Source organism: Corvus hawaiiensis, chromosome 26, assembly GCF_020740725.1.
Source record: "Corvus hawaiiensis isolate bCorHaw1 chromosome 26, bCorHaw1.pri.cur, whole genome shotgun sequence".
In the NCBI taxonomy this organism is placed as follows: Eukaryota; Metazoa; Chordata; class Aves; order Passeriformes; family Corvidae; genus Corvus; species Corvus hawaiiensis.
The window spans coordinates 37,875,702-37,896,424 of NC_063238.1; positions in this window are offsets into that span (position 1 = coordinate 37,875,702).

The window sequence follows — 20,723 nt, forward strand, 5'->3', positions numbered from 1 at the left end:
ATTCATGAAGTTCTTGGAGCTCAATAAAAGAAACAATCACCAATTTCCACACAAAGGTCTTCTGAGGAAGATAGTTGTTGCTCTGTCAGCACTGACCACTGACTCCGGGCAGATTCTGGATCTGAAGGAGAAATCAGCCATAAGAAAAAACCAACCATATGAAGCAACATTATAGTGAGCTGGAGATGACCAGTTTACTCTGGCTTTAATAGGCACATGTGTGCAAGCCTCTGAGTCAGCTGGCAGGCCAGGCATGTGAGCCAGGAGCTTGGGAATTAGATGAATGACATGCTGTGAGCCAGGCTCTGTAGCTGGGGGCTATCCCAGCCCTTCTGCTCTGTGGGCTGGCACAGATGGGGTGGTGTGTAGTTCACCAGTGAATTATACATCCTGTTAAATTAGCTGTGGAAAATCCTCATTTGTCTGGAAGGGCATTGAAATGAACAGGAAATGTGCACCAAAAATCCTTGATAAGGATACTGGCCTGAAGAATTTTAATCTGAATACCAGCGGTCCCCACGCTCTTTCCTCAAGCTTACCTATCTTTAACCCTAACAGCAGCCAGAACCATTATTCCTGTGAGATAATACACACTGTACTGAAAGAAACAGCAGTAGGAAGGAAAGAAAAAGTCCCCAAGGATCTGCCCCAGTTGGCACAATAAGTCTGTGTCACACACACACAACAGATTTGTCCTCAGCACCTCTCGCAGGCACAGGTGTGCAGTCTAGCATAAGCAGATATAGAGATGTAAATGACACCAGGCCAGGAACACCCTCTGATGCTGCATTTTGAAATTTCTTCTCATGAGCTCAGGATGGTTCCTGGGGTGGTTTTGTCCCATGATTAAGTGGTGCTGGCTCAAATCCCAGTGCAGGTGAGTGGTTATTGAGGCTGGAAACTGGTCCCAGCAAGGTGTCTGTTGGTGCAGACACCTTGTTCTGAAGGTGAAAGAAGTCCGGCTGAATTTGGGGCCAGTCTGTGCTAGCACACCTTGGTACCAGAAATTGTCCCTGGAAATACTCAATTTACTAATATAGATGTGATTTAGACAGCACTATTACTCCAGATTAAATTTATTCTGTCACTGTGATTCTAGGGCCAGCCCAAGCAGATAATCAGAGCTACAAACACATTATCATAGAAAGATCTGTAGTAACTACAGATGGATAATATCCTCATGCCTATCCAATCCTCCTTTGAGTCTTCCTCCTTTGAGTCTAGAATCACACACTGAACATAAGCCTGCCTTTGTATTTGCTTCCTTGGGTCCATATTAGCCTTTACTCTGTTATGCTTCTACAGAGGAAAAGTTTAACAAAAAATGTCCTAAGAATGGAGCTGAACAAAAGGTCCCTTGTTTCTGTAGGTATGGATTAGTCTTTGCAGAAAGCAGAGAGATGAAAGCTGTTGCAGTGTTAAGAGCATTTTTCGGGTAATACTTTAGAGATGCGTGTACGTGCCTTGTGAAATGGAATTTAGTGTTAAGAATAAGAAGCTTCAAAAACTGAAATCTTTCATTTATCCACAGATATTCTATTGAATAGGTTTCCCATATGGCTTCATCAGTGTTTCAGTCCTGACGGGGGTTAAAAGTCCATCCACACTTTTCATTCCATTCTTCTTAAAAGAAATAGATAAAACACTTTGCACATCTTTGTTTCCAAAGGATGTCTGCAGAACATTTTTTCCTCTGTCAATAATAAAGTTGGTTCATGAAAAGATATTCTCAGAAAATGAAACTCATCCTAAACCAATTTTTCAGATATACAGTGAAAGGCAGTTGTGAATAAAAACAAAACTAAAACTAATTTTTTAAAAAAAATTTAACTCCTGCAAGGAGAGATTAATGTTTACCAGTGGGCTCCCAGATGGACAAATTGTGGTGTTGCACAGATTATTTGTCATTTGGTCTCAATACTGAGCCTCTCTTCCTGTCCTGCAATGTCCTGAAGATCTCTGATCTTCATTTGGTTTTCTCTGCAGCTTTTAAGAGAGGCTGAAGTCCCCAATACCTTTCTTGAAGCAGCCTGTAACTCCCAAGTTCTGACCTCAGCATCAGGTCTTAACAGGCTGTTTTATGATGGAAGATCACCAGCGCTGTTTGTGCAACGAGCCTGAAATGTGGCATCGTGACCATTTCTAGGGGCTCAGAAAGGATCCAGGCTGGGCATTGTAGTCTAAGATTTAAGAGACTAAAGAAGTTCAGGGCAAGCAGGGTAGTGTTCAAACCCAGAGCTCCTAACAAACCTTGCAAATACATCCTCAGACAGAGGGATGCAGGGTACACTTACTAGGTTTATCCCCATGCATTTTTTTGCAAATCCTTTCTATTACATGTGGGGTTTCATCCTTAATCCTGCTCTTTTGTCATCTGCCCTGGTCCTCTGGGATCTGACAGGAATTATGTGTGAACCCTGTTGTTGAGGAAAAGGGAAAGTTCCCCACGTGTGGTGGGGCATGAACCTGTCCCTCAGCCAGACCTGCTCTGTGCCACCAAACACGTGGGTGCTCCAGGGTGACCCAAAGAACTGAGGGCACTGCTGCAGACACCCAGGCTGATTCACTCTCCCAGCCTCAGAGCCCCCCTGATACCAGCTTAAGGATATTCCTTACTTACGAGGGAGTGATTCAAGCTCTTGCATGGGAAACCGTGGTTAATGGAAGCCCCCTAAATACTCTAACTAGATAATTTGCTTGTTAAGTCTCACACTGTCATGCACTTAGCCCTGAGAAGCAAAGAGAAGTTACTATAGAACAGAAAATGTCAGCTTCATCAATGCAGATGGATAATAGCCCTTCCTTTTATTCAGCTGGCAGCGACTTATCTCATCTGAGCAAAAATGCTGGGATTCAGTTCTGCAGAAAAGAAACATATATAAGGTTGTCTGCAGCAGGTGAGGTAGTTACTACACAAGAAAAGAGACTTCACAAAGAGACTCCTCAGAAACACAAGGAGCCCAATAGGCCTTTCTTATCTGCACTTTGCTGGATATAAAGATAGGTTCTGATCACGACAGTGTGATGCTTTAAAAGACTTTTGCCCCTTCCTAGATGCCTTCTGCCACCCACACTCAGCAGTCCACATGCTTTGTCTTCAGTAATGGAAAAGCATTTTCCTCCAGTTGCTTATGGGAACATTTCAAGAAGGTGAAAAGACACATTTATAATATTATTTCTTGGCGGTCGGGACCCTGATGTAAACTAGGCTAATTTGCAAATCTCTGGTTGTTTTGATTTATGGGGAAAATCTTCCGGTTTACTGCACCATATATCATAATACCACATGGCTTTGATAGCTGCATTCAGACAGCAGGTGACTTCAACAGCACAGGAAGGATGGGGTGTATTTACAACAGCGATGAATAATGTGTGAATAGTAATTTAGTCAACACAGTGGCTGGAAACTCAGCTTTGCTCTTTCTTATAAACTATATTAATCTTGGATGTAATCTCATCAAAATGATTGAATTAGCCCAAGACTTACTGCCTTGTGATCATGCACAATTTGAAATTAGATTAATTATCTTCCCTTTGTTTTAAATGGTTATTTCTCAAAATGGGTATGCCAGGAGTATTAATGCATTCTGAAAGACATGGTTCTGTAAATGCTTATTTAAAGCAACAATTCCAGGTCAATTCCTTAAGCATTCACATGAATTAAAAGCATGATCCTATTATAACATTACAATTTAAATTTTTCTATTAAAATCTTCTATTTTAATGGATTTTAAAAATAGCAACATCTTTCATAATGATTTCAGCCAAAAACCAAAAGCTTTTATACTAGAAGAAAGTTTCCATTTTCCTTGGGAGCAAGGAAGGAGGAGAGGATATAATCTCACCTGTCCAGCAATTTGGTTACATTTTATCTCAGTTTGGCAAAGAAAAAATGTCTTGTTCCTATTCCTCAGTTAACAAATGTATTTCTATTCATAGCACACTGCAAGACTTCTTGAAATCTGTTCAAGTACCATCAAAACTTTTTTTTGGCTGTTTCTTCTGCATGTAATATTGCAGAAGAGAAAAATTACAGCATTTTCTGTGTATGAGAAGTAACAGAAACCTTTTCAGCAGAAAAAGCAAGAGGAACTGTCTTTTGAATAGACCCTTCATTCCCTTCCAGTAGTTCATTCATTTCTCCTATCTTTGTAATTTTATACTGTCAGTCCTTATAATCTTTCAGCTTGCAAGAATAAAGGCAGGAACATCAATTTTTTGGATGAGCTTTTGAATTGTGTTAGACTAGCTTCTTTCTGTATCTCTAGAGCTAGTTTTCCTTCCGTTGTACAAGTTTTAATCTGCAATTTCTGATATACCACTGTGTTTATTCATACAGATTTGAACATTCCAGAACATTCCATCTGTAACTGGAAGTTTGAATAAACTATACTGAACTTTCAAGTTAAACTAAGTTTATTCCTGACGTTATTATGCAATTAGTTATTAATTCAGCAAGGTGCTTAAGCACCTTTTAATTCCTTTGAAGTCAATTAGACTATTCCCAAGCTTAGAGCTATGCCTGCATTTAAAAGTTTCTCTTTGAACAAAGTGTTATTGATTTAATTTTAAAAGTTAATACCACAAATTAAATGTAAAAAACTTTTACCAGGGTTCACAGAGATCAAAAGAATGATTAAATCATTGTATGAGTTGAGGTAAACTGTAGAAACTCAGCTATAGCTTAAATAAAAAGGTGGCTGTATGCAAAATTTTTCAATGCCATTGCTGATTATCGTCTGTGAACCAGATGCTGCACTACAAAAGTTTTGCAAGGTATTTGACAGAATCCTTCCAGGAAATAAAATGATAGTCTAAGCATTCTGAAACATGGAGATGAACAAACACACATTGCTCTAAATGTCATAAAAGTTAGGGTGCAACTGCTGTAACTATTGACTTTGGAGCTTTCTTGCAGATGGAAAAGGCCCATACAGAGAAAAAGCAAATCTAAAATCAATCAGCCTGCTACCAAAATAAACCGAAAAACTTATGCAAGGAGGGGAAGTGGGGTTAGGGAGGGAAGAAAGGAATAAGAGTAGGAAAGGGTAAGGATAAAAAGGAATAAGGAAGACTTTCCTGTTGATACAAAATGTTCAGAGTAGACCTCCTTGTTAAACTGAGACCCAGTCTTGGCTGACAGTTAATGCCTAAAGGTTAAACAACAATTAAACATCAGTTTAATTGATAGTTTAAGTTTAAAAATTTAATGAAGGATTCATATAGACTTCACTGTACTACAAGACTAACTGTCTTACAGGCTTATCTTACAAATCTAAAGTGCTTAAGAATCTAGGAGAGCCATATCCATAGTCCATTTGCTATAGCATATCCACTCGCAGGCACACAGATCAAAAGAGTATCTGCGAGGTATCTGTGAAAAATTCCCTTCAAATTCAGTGAAGTTCTCACTCTGGATGACTTTGGATCTTCCCAATGGACAGAGGGTTGAGCCTAGAGGAGAGTGGGGATCAGCCCAGGATCTGTTGTTGTTGTTTGCCAGTCCTCTAACTACAACAAACTTTAGAGTTCCCTGGCTCTGAGAGGCCCCACTCAGAGGGATCTGCTGGTGGCTGCTTGCTGCAGTCCAGGAGAACTCAAAGGGTCTCACGTTGGACTGCTGTTTGTAGGGTTGCAAGAGAGTTGGCTTTAGTCATACTAATTTTCCATCTGGCTGCAATTTGGGTCAGTAACTTTCTTTGAAAGTTAAATAACAAAAATATTATTTCATTTGGGTTGTTATTCAGGAAAGAAAAATAAGTTTCCAAGGCTGTTCATAAAAAAATGGGAGCTCGTTAGACAGGACTAGTTCTGGGAACAGTGTTTCTGATAAGCTCAAGAGGAACTGAGTCCAGGTGCAGTTCATCAAGGCTGAGGCCTAACGAGCATTTCTTAGGTCATATAGCAGCCCGGGGTGGGGGGGGGGGGGGGCGCTGAGGGGATGCACCAGTGCAGGAAGTCATACATGGAATTGGGAATAGGATAAAAAAAATGGAAATGCAATACAAAATTGCACACTTTGTAGCTGGAAGTCATTGATGTGAGTTATTAATGTGAATTCTCTGCTGGATTATGCACAAACCAGACTCTTTCTGAGATTAACCAGAAAAAAGCTGTGGCCGGGTCAGGTCGCTGGCCCTCTCAGAATTATCCACATAGTTAACCACAGCATAGGGAAACTCTGGGGCAACTTCAGCTAGAGCACTCTGTCTGGGAGGACATTGCCCCTCCTTCTCTGGACAGATCCAGTCTGTTTTCCAATTCTGATAAAAATCCCTGACCATTAGCCAAGCATAAATGTTAACTAGCAACATGGTCAACATGTGCTAATTATAGCACGTGAATTTTTAATATAACGGTTTGTTCGATTGACCCACAAGTGTTGGTGTCTCATGGCTTGCTGGTGTTTGGGACTACTCAAGAGTTACAGATCCGAAACAAGTGCTGACAAATCTGATATAGTTTGGGGTATTAAAGCTGAGACATGTCAGCAATGTGCACTCACAGCAGGTTCCTTGATGGAAACAGCAGCGCACAACAAAACGAGTGGCGTGAGGTCAGTGGCAGGAAAGAGGAGGATCTCCCAAACTTCCGGCAGATGTGAGGTAGGTGACAAGCAGAGGTTTTTGCAGGAGAGTCGTGTGTGAATCCAAAGCAGTGAGCTTTCTGCACCTGAAAAAATTATCATGGAAGAGAAGATGATAGACATCCTGCAAAGACAGAAATGCAGGCAGGTGTTAGACTTCCTGGCAGGAGTTCCCTATGCCATCAAAGGGCTAAATCAGAGTTGTACAGAACTCCTGTGGTAATACAGGAAAGAGAATAGGAAGTATTTCCACAGAATATTTCAGGCTACATAAAATAAACCAAATACATGTTTCTGATAATGATCTGAGTTTGCCACCACGTTCAGTATATCCACAAAGTAATTAATCAGTTGGAGAGCTCTTGACACAGACACAGTAGAAAGTGGTATCAGTAAGGAGATTGTGCAATACACAGTGCAGGGTCTGGCTAAATTCAGGTAATCAGGACTGTGGGGTTATAACCTTTTGGCTCAGGTGGGGTTGTCTGTCACTACTGACACTAGTGAAGTGGTCAATCCTGTGTCAAATGGAGCTGTGTAGATGGGTAAGGGAGAGACAGCTGGACTGCAGGAGGAGATGGGACCCTCCTGAAGCTTTTATGTGGGTGACTGTACCCTGGAGGGCTGGGAGAGAGGAGGAGAAGATGTGCATAGTCTCTGAAAAAACTGGAAAGATGTGGCTCATTGGAATGTAGATAGTGTCCTCTGGACAGCACAGGCCATTGACAGAGAAAGACCTGGGAAGGAAAACAACCTAATTCCCCAATCTACCTTCTGTCATTTCCAGTTTGTCCTAGTGCACTCTTGCCTAAATATTTTGTAACTTCACCAGTGAAAATAGTCTCATCTTTGATGCAGAGGAGAAATGCCTGCTACTGTGGCTTTTCATGATGGTTATGAACCTGAATCAGGGAGAGTATAGCACGGCTCAAAAAGCCACTGGATTAGTGGCAGAGTGGCCCAATGAAGATGTGGAGTTAACAGTTACCTTAAACATTGATGCTGTATAAGCTGATGGAGATCAGGAGGTGAATAGCTTTGTATGCTACATACTTCATGAAATAGTGAAATATTCAGCAACTTGGGGTCTGACAGTCAGAATAGAGTAAATATTTGTACTCTTGAACTTGGTGGTATTGATTCTTCATCACTGCTGAGAGTGCCGAACAGAAAGCATACTCCCAGAGAATTTTGGGATCACTCCAGCCTGTATGTTGTCTGGCTATTCACAGGAGTGAGCTAGCAGAGTTAATCCTGGAGGGTCATGGAAAGGTTTATCAGAGCAGAAGGGAAGTACAAGACAGAATAAAGCTTTGTCTTCATAGAAATAGCTGGGAAGGCATCCGGAAGTTTAGTGCAGACAATGCTAACCAGACCTCCCAGAGGAGAAAGGGACATTCATCAGTGGAGCAACAAGAGCTTCTGGCAGCCCCAACAGGAGTGTCCCTGGACTTCACAGGACAAAGCAAAGCAACATCTCTTTGCCTTCTTTAACCTCCTTTTCTTTCATCCCACAGTACTTGTTCTTTCCCATTGCTCTCACTCAGTGGCAGAGGCATTTCCATCCCAAATGCAAAGGAAAGGAGGACCGATGCAGGTATGGTACAGGAGTTGATGCCATATTAGCTGACATTATGAATGGGGAAGGAGTCCTTCCCTCCATGTGGTGAATCTCAGCCAAAGCACAAAACTGTGAGTCCTGATGGATCTCCTGTCAGTCACATGGGAGGACAGGATTGAGAAACAAACCTCTGTCCCCTGCACTTTGCCATGTGCTCACCACACTCCTGTTCGCCAAGATTTCTCAGCAAAATCAGTCTGTAGGCTGCTCTCAAAGACTATTTTATATTTCCCGCACCCTTTGTATTCATATTTAAGTATTCATTTCCTTATATTCCTTTTTATCCTAGCATTGAATTCTACGGTTTTTTACAATATTAGCATTCTGAGAGCCAATGACCAAATCTGCTGCCAAAAGAAGATGACATCTAGATTAATTCCTTCAGATGTATTGTTTATGAGGAGGGGATATTTTCAAATCAAGATTGCTTGTGAAAGGTTATGGGAAACTTCTTGGGTATTTTTATGGTCTTTTTTCCTATTCTTTAACCACATATGAACAATTGCCTTAGAACATAGAGATAAGGGCAAATACAAAGGCATTAAAACACATAAAGGACAATGTCATCCTAAGTTGCTTCTTACTCAAGTACCTTTCTTCATTGTTTTGCTCTTCATCTGGTTCTTCTAAATATTGAAAAGCTTTTGGACCCTGAAGAGCCTCCATTCAGTTTCATGGGCCTCTCCTCAAAGCTTATAAGTGATGTTACTTCTATATTTGAGTTTCATATCTCCTAAACTCTCCTAGTCTCATCCTTGACCCCAAAACTTGGCCACAAACAGTGCATAATAGTCCACACTGGTCAAGACAAGGACTGGTAGAGTGGTTTGGCTGTGGTGGTACCACACAACAGTCAGCCCTCCCTCTCTGTGTTCTGTATGGTGCTCCTTAGATATTACTGACACTTGATTTGAAGACTTCTGGAGTTCAAATATCTGTTCTGAATCCCATCAGAATAGTATTTTTGTGATGAGAAGTCATGACAGGTGCTATGATCCCTGAGATGTGGTATGAGAACACACTGAGCTTTGTAAAAAATGCAGAACTTGTTGGAGTAATGTTGGATGTAGAACAGAGGGACCCAAACATGATCTGAATTCTACAAGGAATTGAGAGTCAATTAGTCCCAGAACCACTTAACATTGGTTTCAGAGAGAACTGGTCAGACAATGCATTTACACTGCTCATCCAGAGACAATCTCCACCGTATTTCTTGCAGGCTGCTGTGTTTCGCTAATCACAAAGGGGCACAGCAGGAGAAAGTCAAATTTCAAAACTCACTGTCACTTTTAAAGGCAGTGGACATCCAGGAAGGTGAGGCTGGCTCCTACTCCTGTGACTGTACAGCACAGCTCTGTGTATATCTGGACTAGTCCTAGCCATGGAAACAGGAGCACTGTAAAGGTTCAAGTACTGTGGGATGAACCATGCAATCAGCATGCAGGTGATCAGCTATGGCAAAGGATGTCTCTGTCCATAGAGGCAGTTTTGTTTTGACAACAGGAAGTCTTGATTTTGGTGGCAGGAATCAGATGTAAATGTAGAGAGGTGGAAATCCCTGCCAAAAAAATAATCAATTTTTGCAGGTAGATCTTTTTAGTTTATCTCAGAGATTTCATGCCCTGCCTCCCACATACACCATTTAGTCAGTAGGATCTTTTGTGCTTGCCTAGTGTCAGGTAAAATGAAGGACCCTGTATCCTCATTAGCACTACATTAATAAGCATGATTAATGTTCATGATTATCTCAATTTACCTCACCTTAATGGAGTTCCTGAAGGTCCTCAAATAGCACTATTAAGGCTCAAGAAAAGCGGTGAGGACTTTCCCTTCCGTTGCTTTGTGCCAGCTGGAAGGCAGCCGGCTCTGATCCAAAGCAGCTGTACCCATCCAGGGAGCACAAACCTGCCTGAAGGAGTCAGACAGCCCCTGGGGGAAGCCTTCCCCAAGTCCTGTCACCTTCCAGCACAGCAGGAGGGACTGTGGCTCTGTCTGCAGTGGGCTGGGCAGATGCACAGCACTCCAAAAGAGAGATTATCGGTTGGTGCCAGGCTGAGGAAATGGCTGTGCTGGTAAATTGGAAGGCAAAATTGAGCAAGAAAAGGTATTCCTGTTAAGCAAATGCAGTATGTTCTCAGAGTGGGACTGAAGCCATGGAATTGAGTTACCGCAGTCTCAGAGATATCTCATCTTCAGCGATATCTGCACTCCTCACAGGAGGTTGTGAAATCCTTCACTGGGATCAGTCACACATACCCCTCTAATTAGGCCACAGCATCCAGTAGCTGTATATACAAGAAGGAATATACTTGAGAAATTGGTCTAAACCTTTGCAGCACATTACTTTTAGGGGCTTGATGGGAAAGCCTCCCCACCTCTTGCATGGCTTTTAAGAACCTCCCAGGCTGGGACCCACTCTCCTTGATGCTAGGAGTGCTTTGCATTTTCTCAGCCTCTTCTTCCTTGGATGTGCACTGTCTTTTCTGAACTTTCTGGGGAACTGAAAAATCATTCCAATAAAGTAAAAAAGAGGGCAATGCATATTTAAAGGACCAGGGATGCAATACTGCAGAATTGGTGAGGTGCCTAGCTACTTCTGTTATAACCCCTTGGAACACACAGAGCTGTGCCCAAGCAGGGGAAGGTCATTCACTGACCTCTAAAACTGAAACCCCTGGGAAATGTCCGTTCAGACCTGGAGCACCTGTCAGCAGCTCCTGGGCAGAAAAGGCTTCCTGACCTGCATGAGTCCAGACCATCAGCTTTCCTGAAAGTCAGGAATTTCATGCTTACAGCTTTTAGCTCAACAATTGTTTTTTTAAGCCATCCATCTATGCCTCAACTATTAAGCTAAGGTGTTTTTTCTGAGATAGTTGACCCATAAAAGAGGATGCAAGCTGTACAACTCCTGGAGTAGGGGCTCCCTGCTGTGTACCCAGGCTCTGGCACTTCTCAGACAGTAAAGACAACTCCTGTGCTTGGCAAGTGGCTCCCATTGCTTGAAGTCTGCCATTTTGAAGTAATTTGGAAACAATTTCATCCCTGATCTTCCAACAGGTTCAAACTACTTTTTATTTAAGAGTAAAGGCGTGCCTTAATGCCAGCTCTTTGCTGGTGTGTATATTGTCTTCTCTCTCCTTAAATATTATAAAATTGAAAACTAAAAGTCCAATACAGTAGAAGCTAAGTTGTCATGGCCCATGCAGTCATTATATGTAAGTGCTGTCATTATGTAAAACTGCAGTCACTATGTTTAATTACTAAGAAAGTTGTGTAACTAAGAGGTCTATCTTACAGAAATAAAAAATGTTATCTTGGAGATCGCTATTGACACACAGGCTTCTCAGACCTGTGACTAGACCATGCTTCCTTCCTCTCATTTCTCTAACAAGTTCTTTTTCAGAAAGCCAAGATGTAAATTATAAACACTCTTCTTTGATTAAAGGCATTCAGTAATGCTAGTGGGGAAAAAAAGCATCATTTACATGGAAAATCAAAATCAGCTTATGGATTCCATCCTTCCTACTGCCTTAACTCTTCAGGTGCAATGAAGATGCCATTTTCTGTTCTCTGTGTGTTTCTATTCTTAGCACAATAAAAATAAAATTACAGTTATTTGCCACTGTTTTGTTAAAATGTCAAACCATGTTGCAAACAAATTGATTTCAGTCCAGTTCAGTTGAGTTCAGCTCAGCAGCATGTGAGCTTTCTTCCTGCCTCTGCTTCTTTGTAAAGCCACAGCAAGACTGATGGGGAGTGCCAGACTCACTCCAATTGAAAATAATACAGCCACGGGCAGCACATTCAAACAGAAACCATGGACAAAGTACTGCAGTTGGAAGTGAAGCCACCAGCACCCAAACACATCCATGGAAACAACAGTGCAAGAGAAACTGAAGCCAATGGAAATCTCTTCAGCCCAGACTGAACATCATATGTTGAGCTTTATTTCCATCCTGGGTTCTGCTGAAGAAGTTTTCATGCACCAGGCCTGTGGTGGGGAAAATCTGCCTTGTTGTAGGGCCCAGAAAACAACACCCAGCCTTGTTCTCCACATGGAGCTTCTTTATAAGACAAAGGATATAAATAAAGACAGGGTTCAAGTTCTCTCCAAAGAAGCCACTCTTTGCTTCTAATCTAAGGAGCCCCAGATTTAACTCCCAGAACTGACTCAGACAGCGTTCATCTCTATCTGGCCCAGACATTTGAATTTGAATTGTCAAATGGACTGCAAGGATGCTGAAACACAGACCACTGCAAAACCTGGGATGTAAATCACTCAAAGTTGTGGTCTCTTTATGCTTCAATGTGAGTCAAATGTGACAATCACACTGGATGTGAAGAGCCTTTAATTTCTTTTAAGTAGGCTTTAAAGTAATGTATGTCAACACCAAGTAGCTCCTTCAACCTTGACTCATTTGTGAAGATGCTGTATAAGTGCTGTATAAAATCACAGAATCATAGAATTGTTAGGTTGGAAAGATCTCTAAGATCATCGAGTCCAGCTGTTAAGACCCCCGTGTAAAAAAGATGAACCCAAAATTAACACACTTCACTGCTGAGATGCGTTTCCTCTTGAGGCTGTCTGAAGCTCAGCTGACATGCTCAGTGCCCGCTTGTGTGACACAGGCTGTCATTATTCACTTGGGACTTGGTGTCAGCACTGTGGCTCCAGGAGGCAAGTGCTAATTGGTGTGAACAAAAATTAAGGTTTCTGACTTTTTATGAACAGCAGACAAAGGGCTTTGCAATGGCACATCAGCCAGACAGTCCAGAACAGAGCCCTCTGTTATGAATTTTTTATCGTTAGAAATGTTTTCAGCTTGGGAATTTTGGGGAGGAAATTGCAGGCTCAGGATTTTAGAATGAAACCTTTATATTTGCCCACTGTTGCAGACAGCTGTGTTCTCTGGTAAGGAAGGTCTTCCAAAGGACACTGGGAGGTGTGGAGTCCCAGCTTCACACGGGACAAATCACTTCATGTTTATGAACATTCTGCCTATTTTTAACCCTCATCATTGTTACACTCCTATGATCGATGGTTTTTACTGTATTTTTGTTGTGCTTGTACTACTGAGCACCCATTTCCACTGGACCTTTTCAGATGATACTCTGATGCTGAGCCATATATTTGAGCAAGTGATGCCTTCACCACCAGCCTGGTAGCTGGTAGAGTAAGATTAACACATTATTAATCATACATTTACTTTTTGTCAGAAAAACACATTAACAAACTTAAGCCATCATTTTGTGAAGAGAAACAATTTGTGACTTTTCACATGGCACAAATGCATGAACCTTGTTATTTCTTTTCTCTCCCAGGCTACTGTTGCCAGGACACTTACACCTTGACGTGATATATTTAGCTAGCATTTACTTTTGTTCCAGCAGTAGCTGTGCAGAAAAAAGATGAGGCACCAAAAGTAGACATTTTTATAAATTAACAACTTGGAGCAATTTGTGTCTGATTATTTAAAAGAACAAATAAAATCCCACCTAAAAATTCCTAGAAAGCAGCTCACCCACATCTGCATCAGGCTGGATTCTGTTCTCACTGACGTGAAGACACGTCAGGGGTCTCCTCAGGTAATCATTGGTCATCAACAGCAGTGGTCATCAACACTGACTTTCCCTACTATGTGGAAGAGCTTGTCCTGAGCGTCCACTTTGGCAGCAAAAAGCTGCTCTCCACCAATAAAGTAGCTACAGCTGTGGAAAAGAACAAAAAAGGAACCTGTATTTCTTGGATCTAGCTAAATACAAAACAAGACAAAGCAGTAATTCCTTCTCTGACTTGCTCACCAAAGCACAAAGATACGCAATCTCTTTACAAAACCAAAATATTATGAGAGGGCCTTGCAGAGCTTACAAGAGATTTGGTCTGAAACAAATTAGTTCAGCTGCCACTTACCAGCCAGGTAAAGGTAAACCTGGGATTAGTCAGCACAGTCAGAAAGGAAAGCAGTGGAACTGTCTGAGGCCTAAAACAAAACAATGTCTCTGCTCTTGACATGATTAATGTGTGAAATGGGCAGTGGAGGAAACTGAGCAATGAGCACAATAGTAAAGGAAATCAAAGTAGGTCTCCATTGTTTTAGGAGACAAAAATGGGCCATATAAGAAGAATCTGTCTTGCTGATTTACAGTGAATTTACAGAGCATCACAAATGTTGTTTTCTCCTGTCTTGGTACACACCTGATCTCATTTGGTTTACAGAGCTGGTGATGTTTTCTTTTTCAAGACAGGAAATTAATCAAAACGTAGGTAGTAAATTAAATCCTTTTGGAGGAAAAACTGATAATGGAAACTAGGGCCAATGAACTCTTAATGATTTACAGAGATCCCACACCAAATCCCTCTCCTTAAATTCTGGACAGTCCCACCACAGGTGTCCTGACACTACCAAACTATTTGTTAGTGAGCCCTTTAACTCAAATTTCTATCCCATTTTTTGCTTGTTGCAACCCTACAAGGATTTCTCTAACAGCTGTGCCTCCTCATAATCTTCAGTTGATTTTGCTCTCTGCCATGCACACATATATGGGTACACACCACTCTAAGATAAATTTGTTAGCACCTTTCTCACTTTTTGAGTCGGAGTGAAATCCTTTCACCTGTGCACTGTGGATATACCAAGATGGACTTAAAAGTATGTGTCTGTGTTAAGCCAGATGCCAGAGTGCGCCCTAGCTCTGTGGTTCACCAAAAGATGTTTTCATTCCATTGTATTGCTTATTCCCATTTGGAATGAGATCCAGGCATTATGAAGTGACAGCATTAAACTCATATGTTTCAATTATTGTGGGTTCTTTTTGTTTGCTTACACTGTATCTGTTATTGTAATTCTAGCCACACTAATTTTGCTTGGTTTTAGATGATTAAGTCAATGGGATATCTTGATTCAATCCCTGCAGGAATAGAATTATTACTGGAACTATAGATGTTTGGAGACTTCATTGTAGGAAAATGTGCCATGTTTCCAGACTTTGCTTTCAGCCCTGTCCTCATCAATTTTGCTTATATGCATCTTCCTTATAACAGTATTAAACTCCTGGACGAAAGTTTTCCAGAGGTGAAGTGCAACACTTTTGTGGGATTGATCCCAGTTGTTTTTGTGACTAAACGGGGCAAGAAGTTACGGATGGTAATATGGTTTTAAAATTATCCATAAATTTTGTGAAGAATCCCATAAGGGGATATAAAATAACCAGGAATTCTTAGTGTTCACCTACTTCTGTTCCCATTGTATCCAGGCATTTTTTAAAAACTAATTTAATATTGACTTCTGTGGTATTAAAATGAGGTAAAACTGAAAATTGCACCCCTCGTGGCTGTAGAGTTCACCAGGCTAATCCTCTATGATACAAAAGGACTGTGAAAGACTTGAAATAATTGCATTTCATATATCTAACTGCAAGTCATGGTCAGTGCAGAGTTCTTGGATGGGATCACTGAGAACCAACAGGTTGAATTCAACCCTTGCACAGTCCAGTCTCTCTATTAGTTCTTGTTCTTCCAGAGCACCAGGCTTGCCTTGGTCCCATGCTACCAGCACCCTTCTGGTGAGGAACATACCAGCTGTCAGCCCATGTCTGCTAATTGGGGTGGGGCTGGTCCTGACTCCCTTTAGTGACTTTCAGCGCAGACACTGGCATCTGACATCCTGCCAAGGCACCCTCAGCAGGCAATGGAGACTGATTTACAAAATGTGATACATTTTACTCTCCTCTTTTAGCTTGGGATGAGTGATCCTGCCTTTCAACTGGCTATATGGGAAGCACAGTTAGCTTAAACTGGATGCCCAGTTCAGGATAGTGAAGTGAGATGAGTCTTTGATAGAGGAATAGCAAATACTGACTTTTAAAGCTTTTCTTATAGCTTGTAGAGAGCAGGTGGTGTTTGAGGCTGCTCCAGATCATCTTAGGGTGATCTTCTCTTCATACTTCTTCTACATTTTGCAAACGTTTTTCCTCTGTTTATCTAAGATGGGCAAATGCTGCCAGTACTTCCCTCAAAAAGACCTTTCTTTTTTAGTACTCTTTGCCATACTCCATTCTCCAGATTAAGGCATTTGGGTTTGCTTGTTTGATCGAATTATTGTTTTTGTTTTAGAAGCAGCCAATTTTTTTTTTCAGAGAAGGTAAAGATTTCTGTACCTTACCTACAAAACCTCCTTTCTGAGACTATGCTCTAGGATGAGCACAGGCGCTTGACCTTTAATAGGCTTAAAAGTAAATCAAGAGTCCAACGTACTCTAAGCAACAAGCTCAGCTGGTGCTTCTCTCTTTCCTAAAAGAAACACGGGCTTTTTCAAGGTTAAACATGTAACCAGAAAAACTATGAAGGGAATATGACTCTCACATAAGGTAATTTCTTTGAGCCAGCTGGTTAGAGCAGCCAGTCTTGATGAAGGTCACAAGCTCCTCATAGCTAAGAGTAATCAAGGATTCCCTTACACAGGACTTCAGTGGATTAACAAATACAGCTGGATAAGCAAATACCACTGGCACCAAGTATTTGAAGAACCAGAAGTGAGTGCTACATTAGCAATACTTATCATAGGCTCAGAACACAAAGGATAGAAGTCTAGAGATAAGTTGCTTTATTAGAATAAAGTCACTTTCTTTTATTTGTCTGCAGTGCATTACTTTATTACTTTCCCCATTAGCACTTGGGGAATGGCATAAGTAACTATGAGGTTTAACTTGGGATTTATTATCCACTTCCTTTTAAGATCTGAATTTGTAATGAAAACTGGATCAAGCTACAACATCTCATTTTAATATAAATGCATATTGAAAATGAGCCTATAAAGCAGAAGATGTCTTCTGGTAATGAGCTACAGTCATGAAACCATTTTTAAGTACCTTAACTGAACAGCTTACACTCTAAAAATAACAGGTCAATTCTCTTCACAACGTGTGTTGCTCCAGCTGTGCAGGAAAAGATGGTGGGGTCATCTGCATGTTAATTTACAAACAGAACCACTTATACATCAACATTTCCTCAACAAACAGCTCTTTCCCAACAGTACCTCCTCTCTAAATATTCTCATGCAACATTGTGTTGAAAGGTCAGCCTGGACTCTCTCCACTGCTGGAATATCAAGCACTCAGACCTTATGCTGCATTAATCCACCTCCAGCCCATACCCTGCCATACTCTGGCCATTTATCCCATCAGCAGCCTCATTCCACACTCCTCACTCATGGAAAGTGCCATGGAAGTGAAGCCATTTTGCAAAAAATACCCCTGAATGTGGCAGGAGGTGAGAGGTTGGTGAGAGAAATAGGAGATTTTGACAATAATTTCTTTAAATTTTTCCTTGAGCTGACTGCCATTATTTGATGTAATTAACTGATTCAGAAGTTGTGTCTTGCAGGCACAAATCTTGCACTCACACATCTTGCACTCACACTTGAGTGTAAGTCTGGACCATGGGACTCCATACAAGCTTAATTCTGTGTTTAAAACTCTTGTAGAGCCTCTGGCATGAGGAGGAGAGATCCCTGTGCGGGAGAGGTGAACTCTCCAGGATATTTCCATTCCCTGCTCTGCAGTAAAATTTTCTCTGTGACTTTTGACAAGCCACATTCCTGTCTTCCTGTGGTGAAACCAATAGTTAATTACCAAACCTGAAGGCTTGCCAAAGCTTAATTCAGCTCTTTTTGAGATGTTTGGGTGCAAAGTATGTGAGAAATGCAAAGCCCATTGATGCACCATCCATCATATTGTCCTCATGACTGGGACATTCCCTTCTTCTCTGTTTGAGGAGCAAACACACTGGTGTAAGAGCAGTGCTGTTCTGAACTACCATCTTTCGGAAGCCAAGCTGTCACTGTGTGTGGCAATTTAAGAAGGTATGACAAATGTTTAACAAGATTTTTAATGGCTGTTAAATGCAGAGTTCTGGATATATTCCAGCTCAGGTAATTACATTCATCCTGCTTAAAGACAGTTTAATAGGACAGATCATCCTTCACAGAGCCTCCAGTATGGAAAGAGTGAAAGAAACACACAGTCCTGCTGGCAGGAAGGAGAGGAAGCAAGTGGGGGTGTTCCCAAAGCAGGGGAGCAAGAAGAGTCATCAATTTTTATGTCTTTATGTGTGGTGCCTGAGAACAAGGAGGCTTTGGTAAAGAAAATAAACCTACCTTAGAAAAGGAAACCTACCTTAAACCAGGAAAACTGTTTACTGTGCTGATTTTATAAAGAGTGAGTCAAATGGCAGATGCAAAGTCAAGGAGTTGCGCTAAACTCAGGCATTAGTTGATGCCAAATTCCTGGTTTGTTCTTAAAGTATAAAAATGTACTATTTTGAAAGTTGCCATTTCAACCATCAAACTCCAGTCTAGGAAGCTTTAGGGTGTTTTCTGAAGTAAGAAATCAGGTTTGAAAAAAGCTGTCTTCTGTTTTTGGTCTCAAAAGACGTTTCTGGATTTTGCTTTGGTAAAAGGAGATATCATCTCACATTTTTGTTGGTGCCAGCCTTTCGAATTTGGTAAACGTGATAGCCCTAAAGGGCCCTCTGCACAGCTATCTGCTAACTCTTTTCTTACAGCTGGTCTATCTTCCTGACATGATTTAATTTGCTTGTCTTACTGAGGAAATTAAGATGCACTCACAGATCTACAGCCCCAAATTAATCTGCACATGCAGATTGATTTCAGTAAATTGGATAACATGGACTTGTTTGAAATAGGCAGACATTGCTGGCCCTTTAGGCAATGCTGTCGATAACATCTGTTTTGACAGAATTTTGAGGGGACAGAGGATATGACACTTTGTGAGGGTTTTTAATGTTGCTGATTGATTATCTCTTGTATAAATGATTAATAATTTTTTCCTTACTAGTAGTAGGCATAGCAGAGACAGAGTGCATACCACCAGTCAATCATCCCTCCCTTTTTCAGTGATTACAGAGTAATTTTGTCTCTGGCAGCTGTGATTACTGCTGCTGATTGGCTTTGAGCAGTACCTTCACCTGGGATACCCACATTTTTTTCCCATTTGCTTATTCTCTGTCTTCTTTTCCATTGTCCATCTGCTTTGCACATATTTTACAGCCTGGGCTATTTAATACAATTAGCTATTTATTTTAGACTATAATCTACAGTCTTGATCTGATTTGGAATAGTAAATCTAATCCTACTAGAAGTGATAAATTATTTAAAATAGCTAGGAGAAATGGAAGTTCAGCTCTTACACTTCTTTTCTCAGGTCAGCTTTATCTCATGCACGCTGGATATATATTTTTGTTCCAGGATCTGAGAGAAATTAACAATCCCTGAGAAGTCTCTCAACTAAACAAGTGCTGGAGTTGCTGAAGTTTCATAATTGTTCTTTTCCCAAACTGTCCCTCTGTCTGGTGACGATCTTGGAGAGTTCCACACCTCACAACAGGTATGATTTAGATAAAAAGGAGGGCTAAATGTGTTTTATTGTCTTCAATGGAAGGTGCTATCTTATTTAATGAAACAAAAGATAGGTCAGGCAAGGCTGTCAGTCCTAAAACCTGCTGAACACAAATTTTTTGCAGATAACACAAACCCTCCTCACAGGCTTTTCTTTTAGACCCTTTGCAAGTGTGCTTAATGCTATTACTTACTATCTGAGAAGCAATGCTCTCTCTGGTGACAGAGCTGAACAATATTGTTCAAAAGTGATTATATTTTACCTTTATTTTTAATGTGGAAATAAATTTAGAAGCCAGGATTATAGTGCACGGTTCAAGTTTATTACATCAATATCAGGCATGAGTGAAATCATGACTTTATTCTCTGTTAACATGCAGGGTACAAATGCTGAACTCCAGACTGGAATGTGGTTTTGCATTCCTTACTAGAGTAAAGCATCAAAGGGCATCAGTAGTGTTAAATGTGTTACCTACATGTTTTTTCTCAGGCCTTGCTCCGTTGATCATGAGGGAAGGCTTGCTGGTTTATATACTTTCCTGACTGGCTGACAGCCTGTCCTCTGCAGAGAATGGACTAGCTCTGCCTGAGGGGAAACCTAGGCATGGGATTACTCACTCCAAGGATGACTGCTCTGAAAAAATTCCTCCCTCTGCACCTGGTTTTCATCAAACACTGAGACCTCCTGTATCCTCTTAGCCTGGTTCCTAGTCTGGAAGCACACGTTGTTCTTCCACTCCTCCAGCCCTCCTTCAAGTATTGTCAGTCAGAACACAGCAGAGGTTCATCCTTATCTCTGTTACCACCAATATATAATGTTGTTATTAAAAGATATGGAATATGATGTGGGGAGAGCTGTAGATGGTTGTCTTTTAAAGCCTGAATAAAGAGTTTGAGGTGGAGAAAATATTACTTTAGAGGTAAGGCCCTACTCCAGGAGACAAGGGAGTAGGAGTTCATATCCTCATGTTGCTTATTCTATACCTAACCTAGTGTTCCATCCCAACCACTACATCCCAAACAAGAGATAACGCTTCAAACCCTTCTGAGAAGGAGGATAAAGTGTGAGTAGCAGCCGCAAGAGCTCTTATACTGTGATGGT